The 10765-nt window shown below is 36.3% G+C and overlaps 1 long non-coding RNA gene across 1 annotated transcript; it reads left to right on the plus strand.

Moving 5' to 3' along the window:
- The first annotated feature begins 1361 nt into the window (after positions 1 to 1361).
- On the plus strand, positions 1362 to 7671 carry LOC121382537. The gene is made up of 3 exons (XR_005959174.1): positions 1362 to 1386; positions 1594 to 1628; positions 7242 to 7671. It is a non-coding gene; the product is annotated as an uncharacterized LOC121382537 (long non-coding RNA).
- Positions 7672 to 10765: the final 3094 nt, after the last annotated feature.

Below are 10765 nucleotides of genomic sequence, written 5' to 3' on the forward strand. Positions count from 1 at the left end.
TAGGTCACGGGTTGAAATCAAACGGGGCCGGAATTAGCCAAGTCGGTAGAGCTCTCGCTTGCGGGTTTTTTCACAGTCCCCACTAGTGTCTAACGAATATCAAAGGTCATGGTATGTGTGGTCCTGTCTGTGGGGAAAGTGCATAATATTATATAAAAGTTCTTAATACTAATGGAAAGTAAAAAAAAGGTTTCCTAAGAAAAAACCTACGTGTTAGAATTACCAAATGTTTGACATCCAATAACCGATTATTAATTAACCAGTGTGTTCTAATGGTGTTGTCAAATAAAATGAAGTAACTATATAGCATCTCAGCCTCCTGTGTAATGCTTTACTAGGAAGGAAACGTTTTATTTAACGACGCACTCAACACATTTTATTTACGGTGATATGGCGTCAGACATATGGTTAAGGTCCATACAGATATTGAGAGAGGAAACCCTCTGTCGCCACTTGCCGTTTCACATGGGCTACTCTTTTCGATTAGCAGCATGGGACATTTTATATGCACCATCTCATAGACATGATACCACATACCACGGCCTTTGATGTACCAGTCGTGGTGCACTGGCTGTAGTGCGTTACTAATGCCAAATACAATACATTACAGTTTTCATTAACTCGTCATATAAAATCTTTAATGAGCAATTGGCAAGTGACGTGGCCATATTTTAAAAGAGCTGACCAATTGTATTATATGATATGTGTGTGCGTGCGTGCGTGCGTGTGTAGAAAGAAATACAGAGAGCGTGAGAAAGACAGAGTGAGAGAATAAATGAATTAATGGATGTTTAACGACACCTCAGCACGAAAAATGCATTGGCTATTGGGTGTCAGGGTAAGAGAGAGAGAGAGAGAGAGAGAGAGAGAGAGAGAGAGAGAGAGAGAGAGAGAGAGAGAGAGAGAGAGAGAGAGAGAGAGAGAGAGAGAGAGAGAGAGAGAGGGGGGGGGCAGGACTAGACTAGACGCTATGAGATATCAGTTTCACGAATGTTACCTAATATAATAAAATAATCAATATTTGGCATTACGGCTTATACATATTTTATGCACTTTGAAAAAGAAAATTAATGTTTCTTTAGCGCGTTTTATTACGGCTATTTGTCTACACTGCGTCTACAATGTTAAACGAAATCTTTGTTATACCAGTACCATGTTTTCTTTTAAACATAATAACAAATCATCTACTTCAGAGCTTGCCGCTTCACACAGCCAAATTCCAAAAGAAAATTAATACTAGTAGTCTGTGTTTTGTAACACAATGACCTAGTAACAGGACGATACAAACACGGAGATGTGTAAACGTAATTTGGTAACGTTTATGACGTCATGACAATACTAAGCTCATAATAATATGGAAAGGTAAAGCCAAGTAAATAAAGCCAAGTAAGTAAAAGGAAACATTAGTAATGTTTAGTTTAGACAAATTTGTAATATTTCAATTAATCAGGTTCTTCATTTGTTTGTATATATAACTGAATATGGTTCATTATCGAGGCGATATAGAATTACTTCCCTTTTAGTTCCGTGGACCTAAATAATTTCAGTATTGGATAACATTTAAATTCACTATATGTTTATTCTTTATTTAAGGGCTGGCAAATGTGTCTTTTATTTAGCACATAAAAGTAAGTATTTTTGTGAACTAATCAACTAATGGACATCCAGTAACAGGGTGAACATTTGTGAACCATTTATGACATCCCGTTCCTGGTTTAAAATATCGTTATACGATTAGATGCTTAGTGTGTGCGTCACTAGAAATATTTAAAAGGGTGTTGTTCTCATAATGACACAGTACATTTCATCACTAAAGTTGTTTTGTTTTTTCATGCGAAGAACTTTAAAAAAATCTATACACACACACACACACAAACAGGTACACGCGCACATTCAAAACCCAAGGCTTGTTTTCAGGTAGAATGTTTCGAGGGTCGAAACTCCCTCCTAATCAAGCATTTGGGGGTTTTAAATATATATTTTCCGGACATGACTCCATTCCCCTTTAGGTCTCACTACACAGATGTCATCTGCCATTGAAACCCATGTTAAATTGCCCAAATTCAAATGAAGATTGCCAATAGAACAGGTTCTCGTTGGCACTAACAACATACACATTTGCGAACATACATTTTATAAGCATTTATTTTCACTCCAAAATTGAGAAGATTTCCGTCTCAGTGTTTTGCTATAGGACCACATCTGGCTGTAGTACATATCCGAACAGGTGGTTCCTTAACCGATTCACTTCGGCTGTCTCTTGCGCTGAACATCCATGTCCCAAAAGGTCAATGCACAATATTACAATTAGCATGGGCAAAATACAGCCAGAAGGCTAACCATTAAACATACATATTGTTTTAATTCTTCACCATTTCCTAGAAGTGAATATATGAACCATAACTTGTGTCACAATTAGGAACTATAGTGGACAGTGATGAATGAACTCTCACCCGGAAGTGATCTGTGTAGTGAGATCTTAAAGTTTATTAACAGATTTTGTCAAACTTGGTTTGAAGTCAATTTGATAATTTGAGTCATTTACACCATGAAAAGCCATACTAGACCAGTGTAACTTGTGAACTCTAACCAATACACCAAAAGATAGATGCACCATACCATCCAATAAAACTCCATATCACACTGTTACTTCTTGGTCATTGTCACGGGGATCCTATAATACCCGTAACTGAATAAAACACGATTATCCAAATATCTGTCCTAACTGTATATCTATTAGATCTCTCTGTATCGGGCAGTTCAAAACCCGAGTGGCTCGTCTAGGTATGATCAGAGATAAGATCTTATATAAAGTATATATAATATAGCACGTTTAGTTCACTAGAAAACACAACAAAACACAATACACTTTGGAATCTGTATTAATACTACGCTGACAAATGTAACTGCCGCAGTAGTTAATTAACAACAACAAATAATAACAACCCAGAACTGATCACTTAATTAGTTAATCTCTAGGTGTCTAGTTTACACAATCTTCTAATCACTTCACCGTGACACAACACCCACACGTGTGATCATTGAGAAACGCTTCCAGGGGAACTTAATTAATAAAGGAATTACAACTCTATTCCTAACTGGTTAATTTTTAATTAACCCTTAACTACTCATTCAGTAACCTTGTAATACAGACTTAATACTGGTACCTATCACAATAAAGACAATAACCTACAGTTTACCTGGGTCCTCTAGGATGACTGGCTAAGCTTTAATAATTTTAGAACAGTGAGCCTACAATTTACTTCGTCAGTTTACCGGAAACACTGTCTAAATAATATTGGTATAATACAGTATTAAAATATTTAAAGTCACATCAATCACATCAAGGTTATACAACAGAGCAGAAATAAAATATTTACCAGTCCAGTCGGACTAACGTTCCCCGGAGCCGTCCAATATGTTTCTCCCTGATATCTCTAAAACCCTAGCTATTTATTATAAAACCCCAGACTGGTCCGGAGACAGTACGCGGAACCGAATCTTATGATGTGTATATTTCCACAGCGACCAAGCGGTATTTTTCTCTTAGATGGCCAGACTCACTGTCGCCTAGTCGGTCGTAAAAACCGCACTCGCGGAGGGATTACGTAACTACAGGCCACATGGCCTCCACACCTGGTCTAAGTGCATATTGGAACTGCAAAACAATTAATATCGCCACAGGCGAAAAGAATTAAGAGCATGTTCCGTCACAGTCATCGACATAATAGATGGCCATCAAACAAACAGCCACTACATGGTAATGTATGACCCTTTTGGTAGTTCTGATATACGGAACATACAAGGAAGCTAATTATCTAGTTAGTTCATTAAAAATATTAGTTTTCATGAATGGTTGCTATAGGCAACAATTATTTCATAGTGAAGTGTTGAAATCCTGTTTTTTTCTGTATATTTCAGCGTGAAGATCCACACATTATTAATGGCAGATGCAAATTCTACTTCTATAGTAGAATACTATGTTATATATTCACAATACCATCAAAACTGTTTGTCACTATGACTGTACATTCGAAAACATTCATTATGCACAAAATCACAGAAATTAAGGTGAATTTGGATATTGACCTTGTGACCTTGAATTTTGACCTTTTACAGTGAGAAACTCAATGTTAGACACTCAGATCAATTCAATTTGTATATTACATGTAAGAACACTAGCATATACATTTTGACACACACACACACCCTCCTAAAAATAATAATAATAAAATAATAAAAATAAATAAAATTGACATGTTTGCAATATTTACCCAAAGAGGGCCCCCATAAGCCTTTTATAAGGATGCTACACTAGTACATTCTCATTTTGGCTTGCTAAACTTATATTTTTGGGGATAAACAGTAATTTCATGTTTTACATTATGGTCTCACTAAACAGATGTCATCTGCCATTGAAACCCATGTTAAATTGCCCAAATTCAAATGAAGATTGCCAATAGAACGGGTTCTCGTTGGCACTAACAACATACACCATTGCGAACATATATTATATAAGCATTTATTTTTACTCCAAAATTGAGAACATTTCCGTCTCAGTTTTTTTGCAATATGACCGCATCTGGCTGCAGTACCGGTTCGAACAGGTGGTTCATTAACCGATTCACTCCGGCTGTCTCTTGCGCTATACATCCCAAAATGTCAATGCACAATGTTACAAATTAGCATGGGCAAAATACAGCCAGAAGACTAACCATTAAACATACATATTGTTTTAATTCGTCACCATTTCCTAGAAGTGAATATGTGAACCATATCTTGCGTCACAACTATGAACTATAGTGGACCGTGATCAGTGAACTCTCACCCGGAAGTGATCTGTGTAATGAGACCTTAAACATCGCTCTCGACAGTCTAGACACACACACCCCCCCCCCCCTTCCCCCTGCTAAAATTCCTGCACACTTACCTGAACCCACTGAGCTTTTATAGTTTTGTTTCGTGTGTAACTGCTGTTGTTGTTGATGCTGTTTATGGTGGAGGTGCTGTTGTTGTCTTTGTTGTTGTCTTTGTTGTTGTTGTTGTTTTACTTAGACTATTCAAAGGGAAGCCGATTTCATTGTGGAGTCTACTTTCATTATCAGAATGAGGTGTGTTTGCAGAGGTGGGATTTCTTGGGTCGAACTCCAAATGTGTATTTTTGTGCTGGCGTGTCGTTAAACATTCATCCAGTTCCCTTTCCATTTCCTCCTCCTCCTCCTCGTCAGCATCATGGCATTTTACTTGTACAAGGCTGGAAATTTCATTTCATGACAGCTAGAGCATGCCTAACCCACACCACCCACCTCTCACTCGAACCCGTCTATAACATACGCATTTGTAAGTACAAAGTAACAAAGTAATGCAGTCATTTAAAACAATACGTTGCAAATTAATATACATGATATTTGCGATTTTAACTAACTATTCCACTGGATCGTAGTTGTTGATGGTAGTTAATTATTTTATTTGATCCAACCATTTGGTACATGACTGCACGGGGTTTATATATTTATATACATATTCAGCGTAAATACCCCCCCAAAATAAAATAATAATAATACTTCGTGGAAAAAAACGCAATTTACTAGCATTATACATTTGGTGGATCCATTGGGTAATCACATGGGTCTATGACACCCAGCCCCACCCTACCCCTCACCCCGCCGCCCATTTGTAGTGCTCTTTATAGAAACTTTTTTTTTAATTCATCATCCAATTCAACATAAAACACTAAGTTGACTTTAGACCGAATATTTCTGTCTGTAAAGATATATATATATCATGTTCAATGGCTGTAAAGGACATTGAACATACAATATAAATATAAAATAGAGAAATCATTAATATAAATAAAACCTGAAATAAAGCTTTACAGAGACAGAAATATTCGGTCTAAGTTGGCTTCAAACTGCGTCTCTGGGCATCTTTGTTTGAACATTTTCCGAGGAGCTCAGAATGCTCCCGAATTTCTTTACAAATCTCGCGTCCTTTTCAAGCCTTTTGCAAACTGAAGCTTTCTCTTTTTAAAATCATGTGCCACCTCCCGCCCCTTTACAAAATTCTGAATCCGCCAGTGATTAACCACTATCACCTTGACCGAGTAGAAAGTAAAAGTAGAAGCAAAGCAAAAAATAAATAAATAATGACGTCATCATTTATTCATGCGTCACGCACTTTTCATTTCCCCTCGATCTCGAATAGTGCTAACATTTCAGACGCTACTTCCTCTTCCTTTGGTACCATGCAAGCCACTAGAGGAATATGTGTACAGCTGTTGCCTTGGCGCGATGAGTCTGTGTTACAATTCCCATCCGTTATGAAATTATGATACAAATTAGCCATTGTCGCACCTGTAGTTCCATGGCATATATAGGTTAATGGAACAAAATAATCATTGAAAAAAATAGCCGTTTTCCTGTTTGGTGTCATTTCCACCAGCAAGACAAAATTACTGCCGATTTCATTTTGGGTAAGATTTATTTGGCTTTTATGGCTATTCTGTGTAAATACGCTGAAATCGATGTAGTTAAATAAGAAAATTGTTTTAAAGGGACACACCCTAGTTTTTAAACACTGAGGCATATGTTTTACTATTATAGCTGTTTTTGATAACTGAAATCATACTTTACTTAGATTTTATGGATTAGATTATCAATTTCCGTACATTTGAAGTGAAATGCATTTGTCACATTTAAAAAAAATGCACGTGCGTCTGAGAAGTATCAGTTATGGAGTAGAGTTTTAGTCTATTTTTATAGGGTATTTCACCATTTCAAAGTCGCAGACTCATGTTTCACTCACTTGCAACTTTATCCAAATGTGTTACAGGTTTGTAGATTAACTAAACTTAGCGTTAATTTTCACGTGTCTGTCCCTTTAATAAAAGCTCAGTTGTTGTTTTTGTGGAACTTTTTGTGGGTTTTTTTTTTAAGATATGCTACAAAAGTCAAGTATATAAAAGGATTCGTGTTTAAAACGCGCTCTCTTAACGCAATCTATAAACCAATAAGAGATAAGGTGACATACAGCCAAAGGCCATAAACGCAAACCCAACCAACATCACAATATCACGAACATGATCACGAACATGATCACGAAAACACATAGCGAACATCACCAGCTTTTTTTTAAACACCATTTCGTATTAATAAAAACGGTAACGAAGCACATATACGTATACACGCACGCCTTACCTTTCAAAATCATGCAGCGACTTTCTGTGTGCCATCTTCTTTCAGGCCGCCAGGAATGTCCGTTTGTGTTCAGAAGCCATTACGGAGACACTAGAATGTTCAGCAAACTGCCTACTTAATCATTTTCACAACCCAGGGACCCCCCCAAAAAAAAGATTGACGTCGATCGTGCCGTACGTGTAATGATGTAAAAATGCATTAAGGTCGGTGTTTTTGACACTAATGGAAATCAGAGACACACAACGCTAAGGTTTCGCAGTCTGGGAGCCAAGATTGCTGCCATTGTCATTAGCTCTGACAATAAACGACCAAACACTGGTTGAAAGCCTGATACCAGTATCCGTTGCCAGAGATTAATCTCGCAGCATAAAAGAAGATAAAACGAGAGCAATAATAAATTAATTTATAGCAATAATAGCGTTATATAACTGGCTATTGTATGACAAAATATAATTATTTCAGTTATTTTCCTTGAACAATATTGTCCTGTTTTTGTTTCTTTTGTGGGGGGTTTTATTTGTGAAGATAGTTTATCTGGGTAAAATTGGTATAAAGCTTAACAAAGGCGCATAAAATTACGGAATTTAAGGGGGTGGGGTACCTGTAACGCAATGTCCTTCCGACTCTCCAATAGCGTGTCATGTGTGCAAGTGTATATTAATATCACTTTTACTGTACGCTAGCAAAATACGTGTTTTAACATCCTGTAAACATGATCCAAACTATACATTTTCTTTTGTCCGAGCAGTCAATTCTCTTACCTTGTTTTTCTTCTCTTTTTTTTCTTCTTTTTTTTTTTATTTGTTTTTTTTTGGGTGTTTTTTCTCTCTTTTTCTCGACTGTTAACATTTTATTAAGACTTTTTCAATAAATGGTATTCCAAATTGTTCATAGCACGCCATTAACGCCCCTCTCCGTCTCCTTCTTGCTTTGGGTACACACTTTGGCTAGGTCAGAATTTCTACTCACAACGAACGTGTCTGAAGCTTAATTTGAATGTAATCATGTTAAACCTGTTTCAACCTTTAGCGTCCTGTTTTCGATAGGCCTAATAGGGTCAAGAACTTCGCTCTTTGCACAAAACGTAGTACCAGTGATGGTAAATACATGTTAACTGTCGGTTCTTCAAAAATAGTCTACAAGGGCCTAAGGTATAAAATGTATATTAAAATATAAAAGATAATCATTATTAAACTATCCTAGATAATGCATGTAGGTTCGTTAAATTGTAATATACAGCTAGAACAATAGTATGACGTCAGAAGTGTGGTTTAAGAATATGTAATTCATTCTGTTATATCGAAAGTTATGGTTTCGTCTTATGTTTACATTTTCTTGCACAGTCTTGTATTTTTAAAGCACAAATTTGTTCTTGCGCGGGTAATGATATATCACGATTGTAGGAAAAAAGTCCAACCCACCCCCACCCCACCTCCCCCCCAAAAAAAAGATCGTGTACACGAAATTGTACGGGGAACTCTAGACTGTGGCAAGCGAAGTTTTAGGGTGGTCGGGTCATGCTTCCACGGAAATAGATTTTAAAGAAAGAAAAGAAAATTCGCATGGAGTGGAGATACGGTTTCCACCCCTTCCAACGCCATACAACCGAAAATAAAATGTGTTGAGTGCGTCGTTAAATAAAACATGTCCTTCCCGTTTTCACCCCTAAAACACCTCCTCTGCACCCGCGCCTGAGTATATCACAACTAGTTCTGAAAGTCACAACAATCTGAGTAACTAAATGATATAACGCTGGAAAGTGTAATCATCAATCTGTATCCCATGACTATGAAGCTATACAAAGTGTTGCAGCACAATGAAAAGTGTCATCGCCAATTTACTGGGTGTCTCCACCACTCGGAAAGTGTTATCACACTTCAAAATAGTGTTACCACCAATCAAGAAAATATTTCTTTCCTTCTAGAACGCATAGACAGTGGTGACACATTTAAAAAAACACAAAAAAAAGCGAAGTGTAAAATAAGAATTCTGAGCAGAACTAATTCAGTGCACTGTGATGACATTCATATGTGCAACTATAAACCACTTAAACTGACTTAAACGCGAAACTTAAACGCGAAACTTAAATGCGTAATTTTTAATGCAAACGTTGACACTTCCGTCAAATTCTTATCATGAATTTTAGAAAACATGGCCACTCGTTAGAAAATTTCATCACCAACGTAATAAAAACTGTAACATTCATTTACGAAAGTGACATCACCAATCTGATGTACTTAATACCAAAAATATTTTTTCGTCAATAAAAATCAATGGTTATGACTCTTAATCGCATGTAGTTTGCATACTAAATTAATGAAAACGAAAATTACGTATTTATTTTCCATCGAGTCAATTGCCCAGTGTTACTTTAAGACGCACTTCCTATGTTAATGTTTTGAAAATGAATCCTCCATCCCTGTTCTGGATTCACATTTTAACCTCCCACATCTCTTATGAAGGTCTACTCTACAGCGGGATTTAACATTTTGTAAATGTTTTATTGGATTTATTGGGTGAAGGTTAATATGGGATGTAACTATCATTTAACAAACTAACAAAACAACATCCAACGAACACTTTAAAAATAGTTTTATACTGTTATCTAAAGTGAAACCGATAAAGGGACTTAACTTGCACATACTAGTATATCCTATTGCGCTACGTTCACACCCATCTCAAATCCAAATAGGACATCCTTGGTTCACCACACTGTTTCAGTGTTCAAAACAGACTGTCTCAACAGTCGGTTGGCATTTAACCCCAACAAGCGTGTTTAAAACAAAGGTGTAAATAGATTATTTCTGAGGTGATAGCCTGATCTAAGAGAGACAACTCTTGAGTTACAAATCGTCTGTTTCTCTAGAAGAAAACATCCGTACTGACTGGATATCAATATTTAGTTTTTCTGTGTGGAAAAAAAATATATATCAACTAACTAACATGCACTTAATTTATGATTTTCCTGTAATCACCGGAGAGGAGAAAAAACCCTAATGGGTATATCCACTGAAGTCTGAAGCTATATTTAGGAAAGTAAAACATTTCTATTTTACAAATTCGTTAGAGCATTTCCAAGAATGACAACTCCTGCAACTCTGGCATACTACTATTATCCTGTTCAATTATTTAGACCCAAAGTGTTTTGCAAATGTTACGTTTATTTCCTATTCGATATTTGTTTTCTTTGCATTTACATGAAAACAAACCCAAACCCCGACAGGTTTTATATACAAATCATCATATAAAATGCACGAAGTTGACTTAATTCCACTTTTTAAAAATCTCTGTGTCTTTTGAATGCACGTTATTTCGCCTATAAATAACTAAGGTCATTTGCATATCAAAACATTGGGATCTGAGGCTACGTGAAGGCCATTATAGCTTGTTTCACTAAATCAAGGTTATTATTGTTTTGCAGTGTGTAACAGCATTGTCTAATCTTTCCGTTAAACATAGATGTAAACAAACAGAACATGTCCCCCTTTTTTGTAGGTGCATTATATTTAATAAATTTAGCTAATGTATTATGTATTTTTATTTTATTATATCAATTATATATTAGCATA

The sequence above is a fragment of the Gigantopelta aegis genome, chromosome 10, assembly GCF_016097555.1.
Source record: "Gigantopelta aegis isolate Gae_Host chromosome 10, Gae_host_genome, whole genome shotgun sequence".
In the NCBI taxonomy this organism is placed as follows: Eukaryota; Metazoa; Mollusca; class Gastropoda; order Neomphalida; family Peltospiridae; genus Gigantopelta; species Gigantopelta aegis.